The sequence below is a fragment of the Hyperolius riggenbachi genome, chromosome 6 (assembly GCF_040937935.1).
Source record: "Hyperolius riggenbachi isolate aHypRig1 chromosome 6, aHypRig1.pri, whole genome shotgun sequence".
Lineage (NCBI taxonomy): Eukaryota > Metazoa > Chordata > Amphibia > Anura > Hyperoliidae > Hyperolius > Hyperolius riggenbachi.
The window spans coordinates 93,339,635-93,367,335 of NC_090651.1; the positions used below are offsets into that span (position 1 = coordinate 93,339,635).

The 27,701-nt window shown below is 43.1% G+C and overlaps 1 protein-coding gene across 3 annotated transcripts in view; it reads left to right on the forward strand.

Moving 5' to 3' along the window:
* Positions 1-27,701, forward strand: part of NMNAT2 (nicotinamide nucleotide adenylyltransferase 2) — a 182,891-nt gene that overhangs the window by 105,532 nt on the left and 49,658 nt on the right. The window lies entirely within an intron of this gene.

A 27,701-nucleotide genomic window follows, 5' to 3' on the forward strand; every position in this document is an offset into this window, starting at 1 on the left:
ATATTTTACTATTGTAGCTAACTAGTAGAATATTGTTAATTTGACCAATATTGTAGTAGTGTCTATAACTGGTAGAATGCCAGCAATTTGCCCAATTCAGGGCCCTGGGGTTTAATTGGGCAGCAACATAGGACCCCTAGTGCTGTTTTAGGGTAGGGGGAGTCTGTCAGTGGGGGCCTCCAGATTAATTTTACCCCAGGGGTCCAATTGTTACTAGAACTACCCTGGATGTCCATATTCTGCTGGACACTAAAGTAACCAAAATTGTTTGCACTAACATGGTCACTAACATTGTAAATGTGTATTCTGCTTGTCTAAATGATTGCTAATGCAACCTGTGTTTCCCTGTGGACAGGCAGGACATGGCTTGTGGCAATATGTATTGATCGGAGTGGAGTGTAGCCTAGGGCAGCAGTGTTATTGTTAGAAAATGCCTTCAGGATCTCGGTTAATTTCAGCGAGCACATCACGCTAGGCAAGTTTTATTAGAGGAGACCTCTAGCAATTCTTATGTAATTATTTGGGGAAGATAAGAGGTAATTTTTAATTGGAAAGGTGAACGTTAAATTGATCTTGTAGAGGTGTTAGAAAGTGATATGACATGTAGGCACAATTCAGCTGTCCTCAATGCCTTTTGAGATCCAGGTTTAACTTCATCCATAAAAGATGGTGTCTTTTATGCAGCAACTGGGGGTCTGAAATCTTGCTGATTGGTAAGGGAAGAAATAAATGGGTGTTTATACCTCCCCCACCCCTGTGTATAAATATGTAGTTAATTTGTTCACTGGATTAGCTGTTATACCCTCTTGTCTTGTATCAACTGTTGTATTGTATACTTTGCAGCGGTGTAACTAGAAATCACTGGGTCCCCCTGCGAAACTTTGGTTGGGCCCCCCCCCCCCCTTCCCCTTCGCTTTCTGCACAGGTAAACTGAGAACCAATGTTAATAAATTGGCTAGTGCACATCTGAACGTGTTTTCCCCACGCAGATAAAAACAGACAGCAGTGAAGCATTGCAGGCATTTTCTCTATCAATTACGTTAGCTTTTGTGATAAAACGTGCATGTTTACACACATAAAGGCACGCATAGGGTCAGGGCCGGCCCTAGACTTTTTGCCGCCTGAGGCAAAATTAGAAAAAAAATCGCTCCCCCCCCCCCGTGGGTGGGGGGGGGGGGGGGTGGTGCCGCCGAGCTGGAGGGGTAGCTAGCAGAAAGGGGGTATTGGGCCTAGCGGCGGGGAGGGGGGTCGGACCCCCCCCTCCCTCGCCTGGGTCCCCCGATCTGCGCTCCTTCTCCAGCGTAAAGTACCAGCCAACCTGTCCTGCATATGAGAAGAGGCAACGGGCGGGGGAATCACTCACCTTCCGCGTTCCATCGTGCGCTCCACCGACGTCACTTCCTGCAAGGCCGTCCACTTACAATACAGTGGGCGGCGTTGCCGGAAGTGACGTCAGTGGAGCACGCGATGGAACGCGGAAGGTGAGTGATTCCCCCGCCCGTTGCCTCTTCTCATATGCACGCTGGCTGGTACTTTACGCTGGAGGAGGAGCGCAGATCGGGGGACCCAGGCGAGGGAGGGGGGGGTCCGACCCCCCTCCCCGCCGCTAGGCCCAATACCCCCTTTCTGCCCGCTACCCCTCCAGCTCGGCGGGCGGCCCCAGCGTCCATGGACGGGCGGGTGCCGCCCCCCCAGATCTGCCGCCTGAGGCAAATGTTTCACCCCGCCTCATGAGCGGGCCGGCCCTGCATAGGGTGCAGAGAACACATACAAAAAACTGGCAGACAAGTGTGCTCCCAGCCTCAGCGCGGCGGCACTTCCTGGTGTGCAGGTACGCAGACCAATCCCATCAGCCGTGCCATGCATGGCTATAGGATTCGCAGCCTCCTGTACTGTAACAGATGGAAATGTCGGACAAATCGCTAGCACAAGCGATTCGGCTGGCGGTGCCATTGTAACCTACGGCAGAGTTTCCATGCACGATTTGTCTGTGGGGAAACTCGCTGTGTGGGAACCGCGCCAGTGGAAACGGGCCTTGGAGGGATCTTTAGTTTTTATACCATCTCTCACAGCTACAACAAACCTACCATTACAATTATAGAGACTGGTCATTCCTTGGTCAGAGGTCAAACAAGGAAAATCAGCGGGGGATCCAATACTTCTTTACCTCACTATATATTAATTTTTGTACACAGTCTCCATATAACTTTGTCCATGCAAGTTTTTTGAAGCCTTTACAGTTCAAATCCAAACTCTCAGCTTCTTCACTGGATTTAGAAGTGATGCACACAAAGGTCTTCTTTCAGTTTTGGAATATTATTATTATTTAGTATTTATATAGCGCCGACATATTACGCAGCGCTGTACAGTGTGTATATATATATATATATATATATATATATATCTTGTCACTAACTGTCCCTCAAGGAGCTCACAATCTAATCCCTACCATTGCCATATGTCTATATTATGTAGTGTAAGTACTGTAGACTAGGGCCAATTTTAGGGGGAGCCAATCAACTTATCCGTATGTTTTTGGAATGTGGGAGGAAACCGGAGTGCCCGGAGGAAACCCACGCAGACACAGAGAGAACATACAAACTCTTTGCAGATAGTGCCCCGGGTGGGATTCGAACCAGGGACCCAGCGCTGCAAGGCGAGAGAGCTAACCACTACGCCACCGTGCTGCCCATATATATGTTTGAAATTGTAGAGCTTTAAGTTAAGACTGTAGGTACAGGGGCGTAGCAATAGGGGTTGCAGAGGCTGCGACCGCATCGGGGCCCTTGGGCCAGAGAGGCCCCGAAGGGCCCTCCCTCAACTACAGTATTAGCTCTCTATTGGTACTGTGCTCATAATAATCACTTCTATAGATTCTTTGAATAGTAGTAATCATTAACAAACTGTTTCCCATCCCCTTCTTGCACCTCTGACACTGTAGCTGCCATTGACAGGTTTTGGTGTGCTCTATCAATTGTTATGTATAGAGTGCTTGGGGGGCCCCATTGTAAAACTTGCATTGGGGCCCACAGCTCCTTAGCTCTGCCACTGTGTATGTGGATGGTCCAGAGTTATGATATTCAGCTTCTCAATGGATTCTGTAAAGGCAATCAAAGTTTCTGCCGTATTTCGGGATAATGTGTAAGTCCTCTTAGCTGTCATCTTAGCCATGAGCACCTGAGAAGCCCCCTGCATACAAACCTTCTAGTTTCCAAAAACAGCTATAATATGACCCTCAATTACCTACTCCGTCAGCTATTTCTTGATTAGCGGTCCGCATGTTGCCCTTAATCAGTTCCTGAACATTTTTCCTTTGAAGCTCATGAGATGCTGTCACAGGTCATACACTCCTTTGTCACACAGTTCATATACTTCCTTTCTATTTTGTATCCTCTGGCCCAGTTACATACTGTTTAGTGCTGGCATGAATACAGTTGCCATGAGCAGCTTTTAGATATAGGTGAATTTTGTTTCCACTACGAAGAACAGCATATTAATCACACTGATTAGAGTCACAAAGGGGGGGGGGGGGGGGAGTTAAGAGTCACCCAGAGGTGTATAAAACTAGGTTAAAGCGGATCAGAGATGAAAAACTAACTATAACAAGTGACTTGTCTATATATTTTATCTAAAGTTTAGATAGTTTACACAGCAAATCTAGCTGCAAGCAGCTTCAACAGAATATGATTATTTCTTCCTGTGATATAATGACAGCAGCCATGTTGTTTGTAAACATTACACACAGGCAAAGCTGATAGCATCTCCAGGTCTTTGCCTGTGACAAATTCACTCTGCTCTCCTCCACCCTCCTCCCCTCTGCCTCTGAAATCTCTGGCTAGTAACTTCCTCCTCCTCCTGCCCAGACTGATCTCCTATAAGCCCTTGCTACAGTGCCAATGCTCTCTGAAAAAGCTGTGGGCGAGGCTTGTTTAGTTTATAGGGAATTAGAGTATTAAAACAATACAACAAAAGTATTTGGCTTGAGGAATGCCCTATAAACTATATGAAAGGAACACAATTATGCAATGAGTAAAAGTTTATCTCGGATCCACTTTAAAAACAACTAAAATGAAAAAGAAAAGGTAGCTTACCTCAAAAATGACAACATCATATAACAATGAAATTTATTAAGCACAGCTAACGCATTAAGTGGGTCTGATCCCATTTCTTCAGACCAAATGTAGTGCCACAATAATCTGTTCAGCCAAGCAACGAGTGCCTCTCAATGACTGACTGCCAAATAAGATGTTCAAAGAGAATGTACACAATGTACAGTATCAGTGCTTGACACAAATCAGCGCTGTCAATCTTTACAAGATATGAAACTGGAAGTCATTGTCGTTAAATCCAGTACTGGAGGTATTTCTTTTCATTCAGCCCTCACAGAAATGGCTCGTAGAAATTACACATTGTGCTACTTGGATACTATCACTAACTCTGATATATCATTGTTATATATTCACCCGCAAGCTGAATCATATCCTGGATTCTTATATCTGAACTTTCAGTAGCATTGAATGCGGAAAGTTCAGATACAAGAATCCAGGATATTATTCAGCTTGCTGGTGAATATACTAGAATTTCCAATGCCATCAACTTAGACATTGCACAGCTTCATTCTACTCTGGTGGAAAATGTGTATCGACCACCAGAGGGACTGTGGTAGGTGGCACACTCTAGGTCTCTGGACTTCTGATCAGTACAGCACTGTAGGAGAATCTGCTCACCCTAGTGTCACGTGTGTGGGCTGTTATCAATAGGAGTATGGTGAAACTGATTTTGGGACTTTGGCCTAGTGCACACCAAAAACCGCTAGCAGATCCGCAAAACGCTAGCGGATTTTGAAGCGGATTTTCCTATTATTATGAAGCGTATTGCTAGCGTTTTGCGGTTTTGTGTAGCGTTTTTTTGTGTAGCAGATTACAGATATTGTTACAGTAAAGCGGTTACTGAACAGCTACTGTAACAAAAACGCCTGGAAAACCGCTCTGATCTGGCGTTTTTTCAAGCGTTTTGCGTTTTTTCTATACTTAACATTGGAGGCAGAAATGCCTCCGAAATCCAAAAAATGCTGCAGCCCGGAAGTTTGCGTTTTAGCTAAAACCGACCCGCTCTGGTGTGCACCAGCCCATTGAAACATATTACCCAAGCGGATTTACAGGCGGATGCGGCCGGCGGATCGCATCCAAATCCACTCAGTGTGCTCTGGGCCGAAGTGTTTGTTCCACTGGATATTTTGGCAAAGACGTTGTCCTCACCTTACATTGGCAGAGTAGCTGGATCGGACAGGTTGTCACGTCTAACAGTTCAGGTGGTACATAACAGGCAGCTCTAAAGCGCTGATACCTGTATAGCTTTAAGGGGTTACAATACTACATGGATGTAGTAAAATTGGTTAGTGATTGGCCCATCAAAATTGAAGGTGTGTATCAGGCTTTAGGGTGCGTACACACATCTAATTTTGATTTTACTATTTACATATATTATGAGGTCAACAGATTTTAAACGCTATGGACAGATTGTGTAGGTAAGTTCTCATACTACATGGAAGTTTTAAAGTTGACCATTCAAAATGAGTGTACACATTCTTGTGCCAATTTTGGAGACGAGCAGTTACCTTACCAGTATGTTTGTGGGATGTGCAAGGAAATCAGAGTGCTTAGAGGAAACTCACGCATGGGGAGTACAATCAATCTCCATGCAAATAGTGGCCTGGCCCAGATATAAACCTGGGACCTTAGCACTGTAAGGCAAGAGTGCTAACAACTACACCACTCTACAGATCATCTTAATATAGTCTGTTTCATTTATACCTGTGTATAATGTTTCCTCAATATTTTTCCAAACCTTAAAGGATACCCGAAGTGACATGTGACATGATGAGATAGACATATGTTTGTACAGGGCCTAGCACACAAATAACTATGCTGTGTTCCTTTTTTTCTTTCTCTGCCTAAAAGAGTTAAATATCAGGTATGTAAATGGCTGACTCAGTCCTGACTCAGACAGGAAGTGACTACAGTGTGACCTTCACTGATAAGAAATTCCCCTTTTTACCTCTTTCTTGCTTTCAGAAGTCATTTTCTGCTAGGAAAGTGTTTTATAGTTGGAATTTCTTATCAGTGAGGTTCACAATGTACTCACTTCCTGTCTGAGTCAGGACTGAGTCAGCCACTTACATACCTGATATGTAACTCTTTCAGACAGAGAAAGTAAAAAGGAACACCGCATAGTTATTTGTGTGCTAGGCACTGTAAATACACATGTCTATCTCATCATGTCACATGTCACTTCGGGTATCCTTTAAATGCATGATGAAAATGTTTGTACTCTTTGTCTAACTTAGTATTCTTTGCCTCTGTTTAGTAATATCTAGTTATGTGGACTTTTTAACCTTTGTTTAGTAATGTTGATGTCATTTTTACCTGTGTTCACAATCCTTATGGATTGCAAAGCTAAGCCACATATACCATATTTTATGTTATGCTGGTTGCAAATCTTGGAGCCTGCCATGTCTCCATTGCTATTTTGTTGTTGTTGCTTGGTGGAGATGGCCAAATAGTTCTAGCTTGCATGCAGCTTGGAGGTGGATCATTGAGTATTGCATATAATTTGTATCATTTTTGCAGGCAAGCCATAATTGTATATCTCATTGATCATTGTTGCTTGGAATCATAGCCGGCCTTTGACCTGAGCGACCAGAGCGGTCGCTCAGGGCACCGGCTTCTAAGGGGGCGCCTATAGCTGGTTGCCTATACTGAGGGCACCTACACCTGATTTCATATACTGGGGCACCTATAGCTTGCTACCTTTACTGAGGGCACCAACACCTGGCTACCTATACTTGAGGCACCTACGCCTGGCTAACTATGGGGGGGAGGGGACGGAGACTTTGAACTGACTTCGTATACTGGGGGCACCTCTGCTTGGCTACCTATATTGAGGGCACCTACACATGAGATCCTATAATGGGGTCACCTACCTGGCTACCTAACTATACTGAGTCTGAGGGCGTTTTTTTTTGGGGGGGGGGGGGCGCACTGCGGCTATAACGCGTGGTGCAAATTGTCGGTGCTGTGCTATCATTCTAAGTGTGTGTGTGTGTGTGTGTGTGTGTGTGTGTGTGTGTGTGTGTGTGTGTGTGTGTGTGTGTGTGTGTGTGTGTGTGTGTGTGTGTGTGTGCGTGCGCACGCACACGGGAAAAGGATGAAGGGGGGCACAAAGATCAGGTTTCGCTCAGGTCGCTGTGAAACCTAAGGCCGGCCCTGCTTGGAATGTGAAATCAGACATGTTATTTGTCACTGTAGATCAACTACCGGTAATAAGTTAAATCAAAGTTCTGACTGGTTTCCATAGAGACCATCTCCACTCTTCTTTTCAGATATTTGATAAATCCTTTAGGATTTGTTCTCATTAATTTCCATGGTCTATCTGTGTTCTTTTGATTGGCTGGTTCTGTAATTTTGCCTTATTAAATTATTTCTGGAATGAAAGAAAATCAGGTTAAAATTAAGTGTGAAGAACATTTTCTTTATTGCTGGTTAATTCTGTATAAGCTCTTCTTCCATTGGAATGCTTTGTTAGAGAAAAACAAGGAATATATTGTCTGCTGATGTGAGAAAGTTTGCTATGAATAAAGTTGGAGCGTACTGGAATCGTTTATCACGGTAATTGTAAGCGTGAAATCCCTTGGTCAGCTAGCCGGGAGATTGTATAGAACTGTATACATGCCTGTCTGATCCATGACTTCCCTGCTGATGGCTTCTGTTTTCTGCACAGGAACAATCATGTGTCCAAATAATTAAGCTGGCTTTTTATCTTGTGCGAGTAAAGGAGTGAAGGAAGGGATCTCATTGGTTGCTAACAGCAATGAAAACAAATATATATTTTTTAAGGGTTTCATGACTTAGCCATTTAAAGTGAGAGGGATATGGAGGCTGCCATATTTATTTCCTTCTAAACAATGCCAGTTGCCCGGCAGTTCTGCTGATCTCTTTGGCTGCACTAATGTCTGAATCACAAACGTGAAAAAAAATATGCGGCTAATCCAGTCAGACTTCAGTCAGAGGCTCCTGATCTGCATGTTTGTTAAGGGATTATGGCTAAAAGTAGAGGCAGAGGATCAGCAGGACAGCCAGGCAACTGGTATTGTATAAAAGGAAATAAATATTGCATCCTCCATATCTCGCTCACTTTAGGTTCCCTTGAACCCCATCGGGATTCTGTGGCCCTGGCTTCTTAAAGGGAACCTGAAGTGAGAGGGGTATCGGTTGAAAAGGGCGCCCAAGCTGCCTGTATGGAAAGGGCTACAAGGTGTAGAAAAGGGCGCCCGAGTTTTGATATAGGCTACAAGCGGGCTCCCCTTTGTAGCCCATATTTTTTTCGGCTACAAGGTTTTCGGCTACAGTAAGGTGCCCCTTTGTAGCCCATATTATTGCCTTTTTTTGTAGCCTGTGTTTTTATATGGGCTACAAGTGCTGGAAGCCGAATTATTTCATTCCCCCACTATCCATGGCGGCCTGGAGGGGGAATAGTAATTTACACATCCCGGAGTTTTTTTGTAGCCAAAGTTTTTATATGGGCTACACCAGGCGCCTTTTTTTGTAGCCGAAGTTTATATGGGCTACACCAGGCGCCTTTTTTGTAGCCGAAGTTGGTATATATATGGGCTCCACCAGGCGCCCTTTTTTACCGGCGCCCTTTTCATATAGACCCGTGAGAGAGATATGGAGGCCGACATATTTATTTCATTTTAAACAATACCAGTTGCCTGGCAGTTGTAGACACTGAACAACGGAAATCTGATAAAATTAACCGCATGCTTGTTTCAGGTGTGTGATGCAGAGACTACTGCAGCCAAAGAGCAGGACTACCAGGCAACTGGTATTGTATAAAAGGAAAAAATATGAACACCTCCATATACCTCTAGCTGCAGGTTCTCTTTAAGGACCAGAGACTTTTTTTCACATTTGCACTCTGGATGTCCACTGTGATTGGCTCGCAGTAATCACATGTTCAGGAGCCAATGAAATTGGACAACTGAGTTAAGTGGTGGCGACCGTGCGTGCAGTGGCATATCAATAGGGGATTAAGAGGTTGCGACCACACCGGGGCCCCTGGACCAGAGCGGCCCATTGGGGTCCCCCTTCATCCATCTTTGTAGCTTTTCATTGGTACTATACTGGTTATGAACACCTCTTTATGTGCATTGAACAGTAGTAAACCTCAACTAAATGTTTCCATACTATAAATACATCTCTCTGACATTGAAACTGTCCTTGGTAGGCTTTGAGGCTCCATATCAATAGAGTGCTTGGGGCCCCATGTAAAACTTGCAATGGTGCCCCAAGCTCCTTAGCTATGCCACTGCATGCGTGTGACTGAGTGGGGGGTACAGGGGCTAGTATAGTCGCATTTATGCTGTGTCGGGGTTAAGCGGCCAGAACCGCAGCACACATTTTACTGTGTGTGGTCCCCAGGGAATTTAATCATGTAAACAAGCATAACCAGCTGTGAATGCTAATGAGAAGAACTCAGGGCTGTTCATGACAGTTACTCTGCAGTCAAACCAAACTGTTACCCCCACTGATAACTAAATATAGCTGATAGAACTATGTGTGGCTAATACTTCTGAGTGCAGGGAACAGGTCAAAAAGTGCAGAAAGTTAGGTAGGTCAAAAGTTGTCTGTGTGGGAGCTGTAAAACATTAAAGACTATCATCATTCACTTGAGACTGCAAAACATTAAACCAACATTTTTAACTTTTAAATACAAAATAAGACGGGGGATGCCAGGAAAGTCATGTTAAGGATTATGACTGTAGATACAATTCTCATCAAATCTCATCAGATTATTTTCACTTCAGGTTTGTTTTAAAGGATACTAGCTCGCTCTACCACTTCCTGTTTCCGGTCCGTCAAGCTCTACTGCCAGTAGGGTGCATGTTGCACTGCAATGTAGTTCCGTGCGTCAATAAAATCGCACCGGACAGCCTAAAAAAGAGATAGGCAACATATAGTGCAGAGAGTAGCGAAATAAGTAGCCACCGCTTAGGAATCACTTACTAGAAGCAGAGCTTGTTTATTGCACGTAATAAAACACGTAGACTCCTCTCCCGACTCGAGTTTCGGCTGTATGCCTTCCTCAGGAAACAGGAAGTGGTAGAGCGAGCTAGCTCTTATCCCCCGCCGCTGTGATATTGGGATTACTTGAAATACAGAGATCGAGATTACAGCAAGTATTTGGGCAGCTAGATGTAACCTCTATTAAGGTACTGTACTGTCATCTGCTTACATCTCGAGTGGGCTTGCATAGCCCGGGGCAAGTTCCACACCCTTTTTTGCGCTGAGGTACTATACACATTTTCTCCTTCATCATTGGGTCTGAGCCGACCCCACCTCTAGCAGCAACACATTCATCCACACAAGCGCAAACTTTTTCCTTTTTTATTCAGTAGCATTTTAGGTGACAAATGGAGCCCTTTCAACTTAATGTTATGGAATTTTTAAGGATACAGAGGAGGAAGGGTGGTTGTAATATCACCCAGGGTGTTCAGAAATCATACAGAGTTAGATAATTTATAAGAATAATTATATATATATATATATATATATATATATATATATATATATATATATATATATATATTATACTACTACTACTATTAATACTATAAATAATATATACATATATATATATATATATATATATATATATATATATATATATATATAATCTATATAAAATGTAAAAATAATTTATAATTTATAAAAAATAAGTCACGTGTGTCTAAATCCGTCCACTTCTACCAAGCATGCACCTTGTCATTAAGAAGTCAGCAGCAGCAAACTACCGTACTCAGCAAATTATACCAACAGCTTTCCGCATAATTACCGCACCACTTACAGCACACTTACCGACTGCTATCGCAATCACTTCGTTCTCTGAATTTTTTTATGAATTCACTGCAAAAACCCTCATTTACCACTACCGGTAATTTCCCGCCCCTCTCTGAACTACCGCACTCACTTTTATGAATCGAGGCCTACATGCCTCATCACCATGGTGATAACTCTAGAAACAGCTCAGAAGAGTTGTTAAAGACAGGAGATAAGCTTAGTGAATTGAAGCCATTGTTGTGCCAAGTCATGGCCAGGTCTAACACTACAGCGTAAGTGCTTGCCCAACGGAGTGTATCATTGATTGCGCTCCCATGGTAAGGAGTGCTTTGCACATGTGTACTATGAGTTGTTACATAGTGCGCATGTGCAGAACACTCCCAGCAACAGAATCATGTTCAAGAATCTGTGCTGCAGGACCAGCACATGAGCAGTAGTGCACGATCTGCCGCTACTTGGCACACTTAAAGGGTTTTTATGCCAGAATTGAGGCGGGAAGGAGGTAAATTGGGGGAGCAGTGGGCTCATACATGCCTGGAGCCTCCATCTGTACAAAGGAGTTCACCTCGGGTATCCGTTTAAGTATAACAAAAGGATTTCTTGTAGCCTTGAGGTGACAACAAATGTAACAGCTTTGCTCTGCTAATGTTGTAAACCCTGATACATTTGTTTTAAAGCAGGAGGATCAGCCATACTATGCCAGGAAAAAAACACATATATAAGTATATAAATACTTGCTCTACTTACATAACAGATGTGTTGTGCTGTCCACGTTTTGATTTCAGTGAATTTTATAATAGTAAATGAAGATAATTCTGATCCTGACAGGGGCCATTTCTTTTTCCCATAGTCTGAGGCTAACTTCCTGATGTCATTTCTTCCCTTAGTTGTCCTCCAATGTGCTGAGTCATTCTGGCTTGCATTCTAACCACTGTAAGCACAAGCTTCAGATTTCAGCCAAGCAATGTGCTCAGCAGGAAAATGGGAGGGGAGATGATAAGCTTCCCTCTCTCTCTCTCTCTCTCTCTCTGCCTTTGGCAATGGTGAGAGAATAAAGCTCAGCTGATTGAGATAAGATAATTACAGCAGAGACATTCTTGAACAGATTGAAGAGCTTGCAAAGCAGCGTGTGATTTCTGTGATTTCTGGCAGCATTTAAAACACAATGTAGTGTTTAAATGGAATGTGATATTGTGGCTGACTATCCCACTTTAAAATAATCCCGTCACCAGATTAAACTAGATAAACTGTTGACATTGCTCCATATCATGAAAGAGAAGACTTTAGTTTCTCTTTCTTTTCCCTTAATGCTTGGCATAAAGAGGAACGTTATTGAAAAGGAGAAAAAAAAATAAAACAATACATTGCAAAGTGAGAAGTAAAAAAATAGAAGAGAGTATATCACCTTATAATTTGCCTAAGCCTCAATATATCTTGAGATGGGAAAAAGATCTTAACAATACTTTCGATATAGAAGACCTACGGCAGGTGTGGAAAGTTACTCCTAGCCTCTCTATAAGCTCCTCCCTAGTGGAGACCCAATATAAAGTACTTTAACGCAGGTATGTGACCCCAGATCGTCTCGAGAAATTTTGCCCAACTAACAAAGGGTTATGTTTCAGAGGATGCGGTCAGCGGGGCACCTTTACTCACGTGTGGTGGTCTTGCCCGAGAGTACGCAGGCTCTGGATCAGAGTTTACCAAGTAATTTACACTACCATTCGAGCGCAGGTTCCGAAGCTACCAGAGGTAGCCCTCCTAGGTATTAGGCCTCCTGATCTCACAAAATTCCAACATAAACTACTAATGCATATTTGCCTTGCCGCAAAAAGAGTGATAGCGGGCAACTGGAGGACTCCCTCACTTCCCTTTAGCTCATTTAAAACTAAGCTTAGTCATGCGCTCTGTTTCGAGAAGATGAAAGCTATCCTAGATGACTCGCTCCGGCAATTTGAAAAGGTATGGAGGCCATACTTTACCCATTATTCACATTGGCTCCCAGCCTCCCTCACTAATGTTTGACCCTCGCTCCTATATTGTAGGGAGAGGGCGGGTGGGGTGGTGACGGAGCGGCGAACGGTTCCCCCTTCCCTAATCTTCTTCTTTCCACTTCCCTTCTCTTGCTTTCTTCTCTCTATAAATGGTTCTGTCCCATTTACCCAGCAGATCCTGTAGCCCTGTAGCTAGGAGACCAATAGAGTCTGGGACTATTTCCCTTTAGTCTGAGCCACTAACCTAAACAATTCCCAGGCTGTTTACCAAAAATAGGGTACCTTTAGTCGAGTGCTACCAGACCACCAAGACTGAATGGTGGCCACTGTCATATTGTTGGATGTCTAGCTATTTGTCAACTTTCTTGAGGTGTTGGTGATTGATGCCTTGTGCCACCGACACCTATGTTAATCTTATGACGAAGATCTGCGGTTGCAGAATTGGTTGTACCTTATGTTGTGCACATTTCAATGCAGTTGTATATTTCATATATGTTTATATGGATTTGTTCACTTTTATATTGAAAACAATAAAAAAATTTGTGACAAAAAAAAATAAAAAAATAGAAGAGAGATTAAGAAATGATTTATATATTTGCCATGAAATTTGTTAATATTATTTGATCCACAATCAGCCTGCACACAATCATCTTTACTACTGGCAGACATGAAAAAAATCAGCCAGCACCAACTGACCGTTATCTATAACCACACCCCCTAACAATGCGATAGGCTTAAGGGGAACCTAAACTGAGAGGGATATGGATGTTTCCTTTTAAACCATACCAGTTGCCTGGCAGCCCTGCTGATCTCTTTCACTGTAGTAGTGGCTGAATCACACACTTGAAACAAGCATGCAGGTAATCCAGTCTGACTCCAGTCAGAGGGCACCTGATCTGCATGCTTGTTGAGGGCTGTGGCTAAAAGTATTAGAGACACAGGATCAGGAGGAGAGTCAGGCAACTGGTATTATTTTAAAAGGAAAAATCCATATCCTTCTCAATTTAGGTTCCCTTTAAAGGTTGTTTTTATATAGATATACATACGCGCAGAGGGAGATACTGGTTGCTTGGTAGTTGGAAAAAGCTGTTATTTCCCACACTTCAACAAGGCTCATAGACAGGAAACTGTCAGGACCTAGGTCTGACATCACACTGTTTCACCACAATATCAGCCATACAGACCACCCTCCATGATGATCTATTGAAAAAAGGTAAAGATTTCTCTTGGGAAAAGGGGTAACCGCTACTGATGGGGATTAAGTTCAATCCTTGGTTACAGTTCCGCTTTAAGTCTGCTATTACAGAGTACAAATTGGCAGCTACTATATGAGGACTCAACAAAAAGTGTTTTGTTAATTATGCAGCGAGCCCAGAAATCTGTGTACAAAATATGGAGCTGCCAGGAGAGCGGGAGTTGCTTGCCTAGCAAAGCCTTCATCTGACCTGAGGATGTGGGCAGTGGCAGGATGTGGGCAGGGTCAGCTTTGTGTTCAGCAGGAAAAACTAGCTGGTACCCCCTCCTTGCTCCTTCCTGCCTATCTCATGTGGGGGATGATTGGAATAGGGGAGGAGTTAAGATAGCCCACACACTTGCCAGTAATACAGTGATTCTCTTTGCATACTTATGGCCAGTGTAGAAGGCAACACCATAACAACCAATCAGGAAAATGATTGATTAAGGACCTGGTGTCCGAAACATGTTAGTGGAATGCTTTCTGATTGTATGGATACGTCCTGAATAAACCATTGATATATTTTTTTGATACTGGAGACAATTGTGCGGACCTTCCTTCCTTGATCAATCAGGAAAATATAAAACACAAAAGGGAAAGCTCTGGGTGATTCTTATCAAGTCTGAAAATTGTATGTAATTTTTATTGAAAAAAACAACAACAAAAAAACAGGATTAGTCACACTAATTTGAAAATACACATTAAGCCATGGGGGGCAGACAAGCCTCCTGTGCAACCCTTGGGACCTACTTGTGAGTCATAAAAATAGGATGTGCATTGCAATACATAAACTTGCCAAAGACTTACATAGAAGCTCCTTTTCAGCTCCATGTGCAGAATCCAAAACACAAAAATTACAAACACAGTGATTATCAGAACTTGTTCTACATGTTCGGAAATGGGTTGTATTTTTAGGATGCCAGAATAGGTACCACAGGAGGCTCGTGGCACATCCCTATGGCTTAATTTGTAGTTGAAAATATTTAAAACTAATCCTAAATTTTTAATGGCAATTATAGGACAGTGGATTTTTGCAGACTTGCTGGGGGAGACTCAGAGCTTTTCCCCTTGTGTTTTAGATTTGCCTAATTGCCAATCTACGTCTCACCCACAACACTGCTAATAAGCCTGCTCGGAGAATCACTGTGTTTGTGGTCTTTGAGTTTTGGATTCCAACGTGGAATTAAACGCCAGCCTATTTTTTTTTTAATGAGCCACCAATCAAAACAAAGCTTTTCACTGTCAGGTAACGCAGGTTTGAACCTGATTCATGTGTATGGGAAAATAGAGCTTGAATTTAGTTCAGGCAGCTTTATAAATAAGGTCATGACTTTTGAGGGACTTATATAACACTGGGCCTTTTCCTGAAATCTCTCTCCCTTGCATTCTTCTATGCGCTCTGATGTATCTCAGCTATTTGAGCTCTTTCGTTGTGTAATCTTATCCACGGAACATGATAATATTCAATGTCAGACCTTGGCAGAGCGTTTCTAAAATTAATACTGCAGATTCAGGGAATCCTTCTGTAAAAGGGTCAGGTTAAATAGATGGTAAAAATAAGCAATTCAAATGGAGATGCTTACTGATCGGCTAAAAGGGTTTCTGGACCAGCACTTACATCTTTAGAAGACTTGCTGCTGGAAGAATCGTCTGTGTAAATGTATGCAGACTTCTCCTTACAAATATGTGCAGGACCGTGACACAAGTGGTAAATGTTATACATAGCGGGTGATGTTTATCTAAGTAGCGTTTAACTACCGGATATAAGGCCTTGTAGTGTAACAAAAGGAGATACAGAGATTAAACCACAACAAGTCCCCTGAACTTGAGGGGCCCACATGGGATCCTTCCTCAGTCACAATATCAATGCATGGGAATAGAGTCACAACTGTACGCTTTACTTCTTCAAGCCCAGGTGTTACCCAACCCTACCATTGCCACATAACACCAATCCTTTGCTCACTCCACTGGCTACCCATACAATTAGAAAAAAAACTCTACACAACCTAGGCCCCAGATACCTGAAGACTTTGATGCAATTCCGTTGTACCTCCCACAACCTCAGATCAACAGGAACAAATAACTTGACCACCCTCAGAGTCCAACTAAAAACCTTTGGAACCAGAGCCTTCTGTCATGCTGCCCTATACCCTTTGGAACACCTTGCCACACCCAATCAAGGCAGCTTCAACCTTGGAGGCATTTAAATTAAAACTGAAAAGCCACCTGTTTAATATGGCATTGATAATCACATTGCTTTTTCCCCTGTAACAAACGCATCACTATGTACTGATCCGACATAAGCTTATGCACTTTGGGTCCTGTGGGAGGAAACATATTTTGTTCTGCTGTGGTCAGAGGAGAGTCAGTCACGTGCTGGCTACTCTCGCATAACTCTGTAATTGGAGTTGAGTTTAGAATATGCAGTCCGCATACTGGAGATAGCTTGATCTTCTTGACTGCTTTATTATACCTTAACAAATTGTGACACTGCATGGCCCCTGAAGAATTGTTGGCATTATTACCTGGCCTGAGCTCTAAGCTGAATAAAGGTAACCAATCTATTTCTGCTCACAGCCTTGTGGGGCTCCAGTGTTTGTGACCCTTGGTTGAGAGGAGATTTCACCTAGTTTGAAGTCTGTGATCCATAGGCAGAGGGTGCGATGGACACCGAGATCCACAAAGTTGTCATGTAGTATGTGGGGACAGATGGTATTGAAATCTGAACTAAAGTCCAGAAGGAGAATACTAGCATACAAGTTAGGCCTATCTAGATGGTTGGTGATGACCTCCAGGCCAATGTTGATGGCGTCATCCGTGAACCTGTTTGCTCTATACGCGAACGCGAACTGGAATGGGTCCAGAAGGGCCAATGTAGAGTGCTAGAGAAGGAAGAGGATCACTCTTTCATAGGCCTTCATGATAACAGATATAAGTGCCACAGACCTGAAATTATTGAGGTCAGAGACACCTAGGAGCAGGGATGATGGTGGACTTCTTGAAGCAAATGGGGATCCTGGCTTCACTTAGCAACTTGGCATAAATGCAGGTTAGTATGGGAGCCAGATGTCTTGAGCAGGTTTTCAAGCAGGCTGACAAGACACCGTCAGGACCTGAAGCTTTCCTAGCATTCAGCGTTGTCAGGTGGCACAGAACTTTAGCCTCATACACTGCCAAAGGGGGAGGGCCTGGTTCAGATCCATCCGAGGGGTGCAGATGGCATTGAGTACCCCACAGAGGCCACCTGGTCTTCAAACCTTTGGGTCATTTGAGCAGAGGTCATGTCTTATCAGCCTACTCCTTTTTTTTGCTTTCCTGAAGCCTTCTTAGGGACCGGACCTAGTTTGTTGGAGATCCATGGTTTCTTGTTTGGGAAGTTGGTATGCAGGAGTCTTCACAGAAGCTGATGTAGGAGGTGACATTTTCCACTCCACTCATCCAAGTTTGGAGCTTCCAAAGCCTTGGCCTTGTTCAACCACACTTTGGACTGCTTTTGCTGATTCCAGCCACCTCGTGTAGGTGGGGATCAGGTTGATAAGGCAGTGGTTGGAGGAACCTAGTGCAAACGGGAGCTTTGTAGGTACCCTTCAGGATCCTGTAACAGTGGTCAAAGGTGTTCAAGTTCCTAGTGGGGCAGGCGACATGCTGATGGAATCATGGCATCTTCTGGCAGAGGCTAGCTCTGTTGAAATATCCCAATATGATGGAAGGGACGTCTCCCACTGTGTGATGGTATTGCTAAGGTCACAATGGACAAGCTTAACACCAGCATCGGGTGGAATGTACAATCTCACAAGGATGTAGTAGGAGAACTCTCTGGGTGACTGTCGGCCTACAGTTGATGAGTAGGATTTTGATGTCAGGGAATAGTATACTGGTTAAGGGCACAGCCTTTGACATGGGAGACCGGGGTTTGAATCCTGGCTAGGGTCAATATCTATTCACTACACAAAGAATTGAATGTGTGCATTAAACACCAAGTGAACACCTGACATATCTGGCTAAGCAAATTTGGCCTAATTGGCTATTCATGAGGCAATGCTCATGCAAATATGCATTCGCTTTCGCATGCCAACTTATGCAGGGTCAAAAATCAATGCCGCAAAGCGGTCGCCCTGCGGGAATTAGTTCATGCTGCAATAGCACTATCCAGGAGCGCCACGGGGAGGCTTCCCAATGCCCCCATACAACCGGGGGTACCGCAGGGTCCCAGGCGCTCTCACTGCCTGGGAACCACAGCGGCACCCCGGAGGGGGAGGCTGGGTGGCGCAGGCGACCTCCTAAGCGTGGCCAGCACCGGGGAAAGCCGTCTGCACCCACCTCACAATATTTAAAAACAGGCACTTACCTTAACATCCATTGCATTCTGCTACTGAGCATAGCTTGGGTGCAACACATTTGAAAAGGAAAGGAATGAAGCATTGGGTCGCACTGAGCTTTGGAGCTCAGGGCTGGCTCACACACAGCACTCCAAGGGGGGGGGGGGAGGACAGGCGCAGACAGCCCACTCAATATCTATTCAGTAAGGAGTTTAAGGCAAGACTCCCTAACACTGCAGGGTGGCCTCTTGGGCGCGTCCTTAGTGGCTGCAACTCTTGAGCGCTTTGAGTCCGACAGGCGAAAAGCGCTATTCAAATGTTCGGATTATTATTATTAGGGGAGCACGTCTTGGTTATTGTTGACTAGATATGGCACCATGAGGAGCTGACGTAGAAGCAGATGCCGCCTTTCTATTTTTTCCAGAGAGAGCGGTGTCACAATCCGCCCAGATAAGGCTAAAGCCCGGGATATGTAGGGTATTAACCAGAATGTCAGCCACGTTTGCATGAAGCAGAGGACTGACGTGTAGTTATTGATCTCCCTCTTATTGCTAAGCAGGCAAAGTTCATCCAGCTGGTTGGGGAGGGAGTGGAGGTTTGCCTGGAGGATTGAGGTGTGAACAACAGTTGGATTGACGTCTTATCAGTTGTGTGAACAATAGAAAACTTTTTATGGTTGTTTCAACTTGTTTCACAACAAAAGTTGTTTGATAATTGTGCTGTATAAAAGACCACTGTTGAGTGTGTGTATGAGGCTTTAGGACTTTGGACCATCAATCTAATGTCTTAATAAGAAGCACTTTTAAGTACCTGATCCCAGAGGATGGTGAAGAGAGCAGAAGCACATGTCCCATATGTGACATAAGAGCAGGGAGCTGCATACCACTATTGCCTCTGCCATTACTAAATAATGAACTTTGCTAAAGAAACTGAGTGCTGATCCAGTTTCATTATTTATTAATGCTATGAAGAATTTAAGGTACAATTACTAGCCATAGTCACTCAAGAAATAATTGTTATTGCAGCTTGTATACTGAAGGGCTGGTAATGTAACTGAATAAAGTCATAGGGAATTGCTGTGGGAAAAATATCAGCCAGAGATAGACTAAGATGTAATTGTGCCCTAGGCAAGTTAGTAGATGTGGGGCCCCCTTGTGGCCCTTTTGGCATGCTGAAGCTGAGATAGGTCCAAGAAGGCAAAAGGTGGGCCCCTTGACACCCACTTGGTCCCAAGCACTTGCGTTGGTTGCCTGGTGGATGATCCTGCTCTGGATCCAGCCTCCAGAAGTAGGTAATATACGATGCTCCGCTGCTCTGCATATTAACCCTGGGTCGCAGGGTCTATTGTTATGCCCCTGACTCCTGTTCCTGACTTGCTTTGGGATTTCATTTACCTGGCTTTGATCCTGTTTCTGACTTTGCTTCTGATTTTCTATTGCATACTGATTGTATATATTTACAATTTAGTGCTCAGTAATCAGCTAGGCTTTTGTGCTGCTTGCTCAGTTATTTGTTGTTTCACTAAACATTTAAAGAGGAACTCCAGTGAAAATAATGTAATAAAAAGTGCTTAATTTTTACAATAATTATGTATAAATGATTTAGTCAGTGTTTGCCCATGGTAAAATCTTTCTTCTCTTTGATTTACATTCTGACATTTATCACACGGTGACATTTTTACTGCTGGCAGGTGATGTCAGTGGAAGGAGATGCTGCTTGCTTTTTTGGCAGTTGGAAACACCTGTAAACAGCTATTTCCCACAGTGCAATGAGGTTCACAGACAGGAAACTGTCCGGACCATGGTCCTGACATCACACTGTGGGAGGGGTTTCACCACAATATTAGCCATACAGACATTACCCCCTCCACCCACCCTCCTCCCCCCATTGATCTGTTTGAGAAAAGGAAAAGATTTCTCATGGGAAAGGAGGTATCAGCTACTGATTGGGATGAAGTTCAATACTTGGTTACGGTTTCTCTTTAGAGGTGGCTCCCAAATTCCAACAGAAGTCCCTCCAGGACCTATTGCCAAATGAATAGGGAAGTTACCCACATCTCCTCAAGCATGAGGTGGAAATATGCCCCTAATCCTTGACACGGGCTTTGCGAGAAAGTTATGAGCTTGCAGCTTGACAAAGAAGAATTCGAAACAGTGGGCTGTAGCTGCGTCTAAGCCCATTTTATTGACGTGATTTTTATTACGTGTCTGAATAAAGAGCTATTTATTCAAGAGTGGTGCTGCTGATCTTGGCTTTCTGGATTGGTGACCTTTGGGCATCAAGGTCATATCAGCTCTAGCACACTCCTATCTCCATTGGAGTGCTTGGTCTAACACTGTGTAAAAAAAAGTCAATGACAGCCTCAGCACTTTAAACAAAAGATTATGTGACTAATGTTGATTCTTTTCCGCCATTAAATAAAGAAGTTGTGTAAAAGTCTTCCATTTATTAATGAAATGATTCATCTTCTGTTTACAACACTCTTTCATAAATGTAAAGTAAATAAATGTTATTTGTAAAATAAACCTGTCACAACCAGAAATACAGAAACAATCATTGTTGACTTCCTAAAAAATGCTTCTTCCTTGACTGTTTTAGCAATTCTCTGGCTATAGTACATTGTAAATCTCTCACTTTCTCAGGGTTCAGCTTCCATTAGAATACTTCCTGCTTGTTTGTATTTATATATTCTTTGCTGATTGTGTGATTTTCCTCTGGGCATTCCACTGGCTTTCCACTGTACAAAATACATACAGCACTACACATACACGCCTGGTAGGTTAACTGAATGCCACCCACGCTGTCCCTGGGGGGTAAATGAATATTTGCTTTATACATTAGAACTGGGTCTGGGACATGTGTGGATTGCTCAGTGTATTGTGTACAGCACTTTGTGATAATATAAATCACAAATAAATACATTCTAGTTTGTGTCAGTATGTGCTTGTTTAACCGGTTCAGCACCGCAGTCCGAAAATCTTATGCATCCGAGCAACGTTCACCTCCCATTCATTCGCCTATAACTTTATTGCTACTTATCACAATGAATTGATCTATATCTTGTTTTTTCCGCCACTAATTAGGCTTACTTTGGGTAGTACATTTTGCTAAGAATAATTTTTTTCTAAATCTATTTTAACAGGAAGATTAAGAAAGAAATGAAAAAAATTCCTTATTTCTCAGTTTTTGGCCATTATAGTTTGAAATTAATATACGCTACCATAATTAAAACTCATGTATTTTATTTGCCCATCTGTCCCGGTTATTACACCGTTTAAACGATGTCCCTATCACAATTTATGTTGCCGATATTTCATTTAGAAATAAAGGTGCATTTTTTCAATTTGCGTCCATCACTATTTAAAGCTTATAATTTTAAATAATATAATAACATATTCTCTTGACATGCATATTTAAAAAGTTCAGACCCTTGGGTAACTATTTATGTTGTTTGTTTTTCTTTTAATTGTATTTTTTATTTTTAATAAAAAAAAAAGTGTATGTGGGTAATTTTTGGTGTGGGAGGGAAACTGCTAATTTTAAATGTAAAATAATATTTTTATTTTTTTTATTAAAAATGTATGTGGGTGCAGTTTACTATTTGGCCACAAGATGGCCACAGTGAAAAAAGTCCTGGATGCGAACGATCTCGCATCCAGGAACTAAAATGCTGGGGAGAAGTTTCCTGGGGGCAGAAATACCGCGCTCTCTGGAGAGAAAGCGTCGGTATTTCTGCGGAGAAGTTAGATCGGTGAATGGGAATTATATTCCCATTCACTGATCGGGGGGCTAGCGGCGGGCAGCGGGAGCGCGCGCAGGGGCGCGACCGATCGCACGCACCAGCCGGCGGCAGCAGCAGTGCCTATCTGGACGAGGAAGCTCGTCCAGATAGGCCGAACTGGTTAAAGAGGAACTGTCGCAAAAATCTTAAAATGTAAAACACATATAAATAAGAAGTATATTTCTTTCTGAGTAAAATGAGGCATGAATTACTTTTCTCCCATGTTGCTGTCACTTACTGTAGGTAGTAGAAATCTGACATTACCGACAGGTTTTGGGTTAGTCCATTTCTCCATAGGGGATTCTCAGCATGGCCTTTATTCTTTATAAAGACACTCCCTGAAAAAGATTTATACAAAGACGCCGGCCAGCCTCCCTGCTCACCGTACACTTTTTTGGCAGTTGGACGGAGCAGCTGCCATTGACTAAGTGCATTTTGAAAATAAAGAAATCCCTGTAAACCCCCCATGAGGAGATGGGATAGTCCAAATCCTGTCGGAGAAAAGGAATTTATGGCTCATTTTACTCTGGAAGAAACATACTTCTAAAGCTGGCCACTAACGGTCCAATTTCTAGCGAAAAATCGTTCGAGCCATCAGAAATTCTGATCGGATTGGCTGTAAATAATCTCCATTGGTGGACACAATCGAAAAATGTCGCCCCAATGAATTTTCGTCGAACGAAAATTTGGATTTTCTTGGTGGTCGTGATAGATAGGAAGCAATGATTGGTTAGTTAATGGTGTAGTGAACGATTTTTCGTCCGATCCGAATTTCTGATCGCTCGAACGATTTTTCGCTAGAAATTGGACCGTTAGTGGCCACCATTAATTGTATAAGTTTACATATATTTTAAATGTTAAGATTTTCACAACAGAGGTTCTAACTGCCATGTTACAGTAAAATGGAAGAAAAAAAATTAGTTACAACAATAAATAACAGTGAGCAAAATAAAGATAAAGTAGAAAAAACTAATATAGCATATGTCACACGTCACTTAATTTAATGCTGTTAAAGTTACTTTAGGAAGGGTGCGTTTTGTGAATACACAAAAACGTGTTTGAGTTTTTCGCCTTCCTCTGGATCAACAGGGATATGCGAGGGAGCAGGCTGGTGTTGTACGTCTGGTTGAACTCGATGGACGTATGTCTTTTTTCAACCCAAATAACTATGTAACTATGTAATTAATTAAAGTCAATGGAGAGTCCCACGTCTGTTAAAATTTTCATATTCGCATTTGCATTTTTCCATGCGTGAAATAACCCTTACTTCTTGCAGCATAAATGCACACATTGCATGTAAATTCCCATTGACTTTCATTAGTTTTTAACACAACCCTCCCCCCCCCCCCCTTGAAAAACCATCAGTTTTTTGCAATGATGTGTTTGAACCCTGCCTCATAGTAAAGTCTTCAAACAGCTATGGGGCTTGATTCACAAAGCGGTGCTAACTGTTAGCACGCCTGTGAAAAGCCCCTTGTAACGATCGGTGTCAGCACACAGAGAGTATCTGATTGTTAATGATCTGCAGGGTCATCAACAATACAGATGTATACCTGATTATGGATGATCTGCAGAATCACCAATAATACAAGTATGACTAACCTCTGGACACCTAATAAAGTGTAAGTGTTTGGTGTAACTGTAGGCTATCTCCCGAGAGATGGGAGATATGGGCAGCTTAGCCAAGAACCACCTGAGGGGCAGGTGGCCCTGGGAAGTGCAGGAACTATCTCCTACAGAGAGGGAATAGAGAGGACCTGGCAACCAGGGATCTCTGGAGATTAGAAATAGACTGTACTGCAGCCAGGGGACTCCAGGGGAAGAGGCCACTGGCTGCTAACAGGCCGGACTCCCTGAGGAGCAGGAGTCCTAGCTGCAACTGACACTTGGTGGAATTGTGTCACTGCTAGTACAGATAGACTGAGCACTCAAGGAGTGAGTGACAACCTGGAAGGTCGGGCAGGCCAGGTCGGCAACACACGAGCAGATAAGGTACAGAGACAGAAGGCTGATTCGGTGACCGGGTACAGGCAGGGTCTGGCAACAGGAAGACAGATATGCAGGGGTACCGAATCAGAAGGCAATAGAGAGGTCGACAGAGCAAATGGTCATAACAGAAAGAGAGCAGAGTCCTAGTCTGGGGTGTGATGTCCGTGGTCTCGACACCCAGGAACTAGTCTAAAGTATAACACAGCAATGACACAGTAATCCTAAGCTTGGGTGTGAGGTCCTTGGTCACAACACCCCGGAACTGGTCTAAAGTATAACACAGCAATGACACAGTAATCCTAAACTCGGGTGTGAGGTCTTTGGTCACAACACCCCGGAACTGGTCTAAAGTATAACACAAACATAATCTGGCTAAGTGTGAATTCCCAGGTCCACCTGGTTCTAACACACTGTGGGATCTGACTACGGTCTGAGTGCTCACACGAATGTATTCGCAACGGCAGACAACTTGAGACTGACCAGCGAGATCTATATATAGTGCAGCGCTTCCCAGCGCCACCCAGCGCTACTCAGCCAATCAAAGCCTACGCTGGGATCAGCTCATCAACCTGATCAGCTGATCCCTCTCCTACTGGCATAAAGGTCCTGCCTCCCAGCGCACGTAGCTCTCCACCTGTGTGCACTAGAAGGCTCAGACAAACCAGACGCATGCTGCTGTGCGGAAACCGCCGGTCTGAATGCGGAGACAGCCGCCCCGCTGCCAGACCGCGCGGCGGCATCTCCGCAATCCATTACACACCTTAGCGCGCCTAAAAAAGCTTTTCACGCGCTAATTTGCGTGTGAAACGCATCGCGCGCAAACCTTTATGCGCACAGTAAACCTTTATGCGCTCATAACGGTTTACATGCGTAACGTTTTGCACGCAAAACCTTGTGCGCAATTTCTTAAAGCTTTGTGCATGCTAACTACTTAGTACCCTAGTTAGCACGCCCAAAGCCTTTATGCGTGCTAACTAGGTTAAAACCGCTTTGTGAATCGAGCCCATGATTTCCTAGACCTGGGAAAGGATTCAGAATGTGCTTTCTTGTAGCCATGGCAGCATACACTGTCTAATGAATAACATGTGCAGCATGTTCACACAGCACAGCAGGTTATCTATAGACACACCCAGTTACCATGTTTTATTCAGGTGCTCAATCAGTTTAGCTGTGTTAGGACCAAATTATTTTTATCACAAAAATACTTGATTTTATAGGAAAGGAAACCTGAACTGAGATGAATGTTGAGGATGCCATGTTCATTCCCCTACACACAATACCAGTTGCCTGGCTGTCTGTTGTGGAGTCAGTCCAGGGTAAAAGCATTTGATCTGCAGGCTCAAGCTGGGCCAGTGACAAAGTGCAAATCCTGCATGGATCCCTCACTGATATGAGCATGCTGGAAGGAGGTGGTGTGGCAGGCACAGGGACTCTGCTATGGAGGTTTCTGATTGGCTTCTCCACTAGTTATGACAGTAGGTGGTTAGCTTCCCCCATGGAGACAGGAAAAGTAACACTTCCATGGTAAAGTTGTGCTATCTTTGGAAACGAGCTCTGACATATGGATACATTATTTCATACATGGTATTAGCCACACATGCAGCCACAGCAGATTGTGCCTGTTTGGTGCTGAGCTGGGAGCTGTCCAGTGTGCTAGTGGTGCTGAAAGTGCCTGCAGGTTCCTCCTGCCTGACGCCAGCCTCATTATTGCATATACTGTAGCTGTCATGTCACACTGCCAAGATACGCATTTGATTCCTTCCAGCAGCCAGGATTATCATTTCCTCCTGTGTTTTATTCAAGAGCACTATTTAAATTAGGCCTGGATGGCAGATAATAATGTGCCGGCTGAAAAATCTTGTCCTTTTTCCACCTAATTCCACCTAAGTAGTGGAATTGTAGACCAAGTTATTGTGCTATATACTGTATGTGCACCGCTGACACTCGGCTTTTGTGTGACCCAGATTTTTATAATACACAATGCATTCCAGCATTGTTATGAATGGGCTTGCAGTGCTTCATTCACATCAGTGGTACAGGATGGTTATTTTAGCACTCAAAGCTGTCATATTGTAGCAAATCACTCTTCCTTCTGGATTGTTGCTTACAGGACAACTGACATGAGATTGACATGGAGGCTGCCATATTTATTTATTTTTAAACAAAACCAGTTGCCTGGCATCCAGCTGATCTTTAATGCATCTGCACTGTCTTAATCACACACCTGAAATAAACATGCAGCAAAAGCAGTCAAACTGAAGTCAAACATCTGCATGCTTGTTCTGGGTCTATGGCTAAAAGTATTAGAGGCAGAGGGTCAGCGAGACAACCAGGCAATTTGCATTGTTTAAAATAGAATACACTTTTCTGCCTCTTTATCCCTCTCACTTTAGTTTTCTTTTAACCACTTCAGCCTTCAGTGTCTTTTCACCTTATGCATCCAAGCAACTTTCACCTCCCATTCCTTCGCCAATAACTTTATAACTACTTATCACAATGAAATGATCTATATCTTGTTTTTTTCCGCCACCATTTTGGCGTTCTATAGGTGATACATTTTGCTAAGAATTATTTTATTATAAATCAATTTTAACAGGAAATTTAAGAAAAAAATGGAAAAATTCATTATTTCTCAGGTTTCGGTCTTTATATTTTTAAAATAATACATGGTACCATAATTAAAATCCACGTATTTTATTTGCCCATTTGTCCCAGTTATTGCACCGTTTAAATTAGGTCCCTATCACAATGTATGGCACCGATATTTTATTTGGAAATAAAAGTGCATTTTTTCAGTTTTGCGTTCATCACTTATTACAAGTCCATAATTTAAAAATAACAGTAATATACCTTTTTGACATACATATTAAAAAATTTCAGTCTCTAAGGTAACTATTTATGTTTTTTTTTTTAAAGTAGGGGAAGCATTTTGGACGTAGCAGCTACGTCCAAAATGCTTAAGTAGTTAAAGAGGAATATTAACCCAGGATTGAACTTAATTCCAATCAGTCACCGATACCCCCTTTCCCATGGGAAATCTTTACCTTTTCTTGAAAAGATCATTAGGTACATTGGTGTGGCTGATATTGTGGTAAAACCCCTCCCACAGTGTAATGTAATTGCAATGACAATTTCCTGTCTGTGAACCCTTGTTGCATTGTGCGATATAACCACTGTTGCCAACTGCCAAGCAAGTAGTATCTCCCTCTGTACATATGTATTTAACAAAAAAACAAAACAATGAAACAGCCTTTTAGTCTATCACAGTGTTAGTGCGTGTGTTTATAGATAACGGAAGTTTGTGCTGTCCAGTTTTGTTCATGTCCGCCAGCATTAAAGGATACCTGAGGTGACATGTGACATGATGAGATAGACGTGTATGTGTACAGTGCCTAGCACACAAATAACTAGGCTGTGTTCCTTTTCTTCTTTCTCTGCCTGAAATAATGAAATATTAGGTATGTAAGTGTCAGTCCCTGTCTGAGTCAG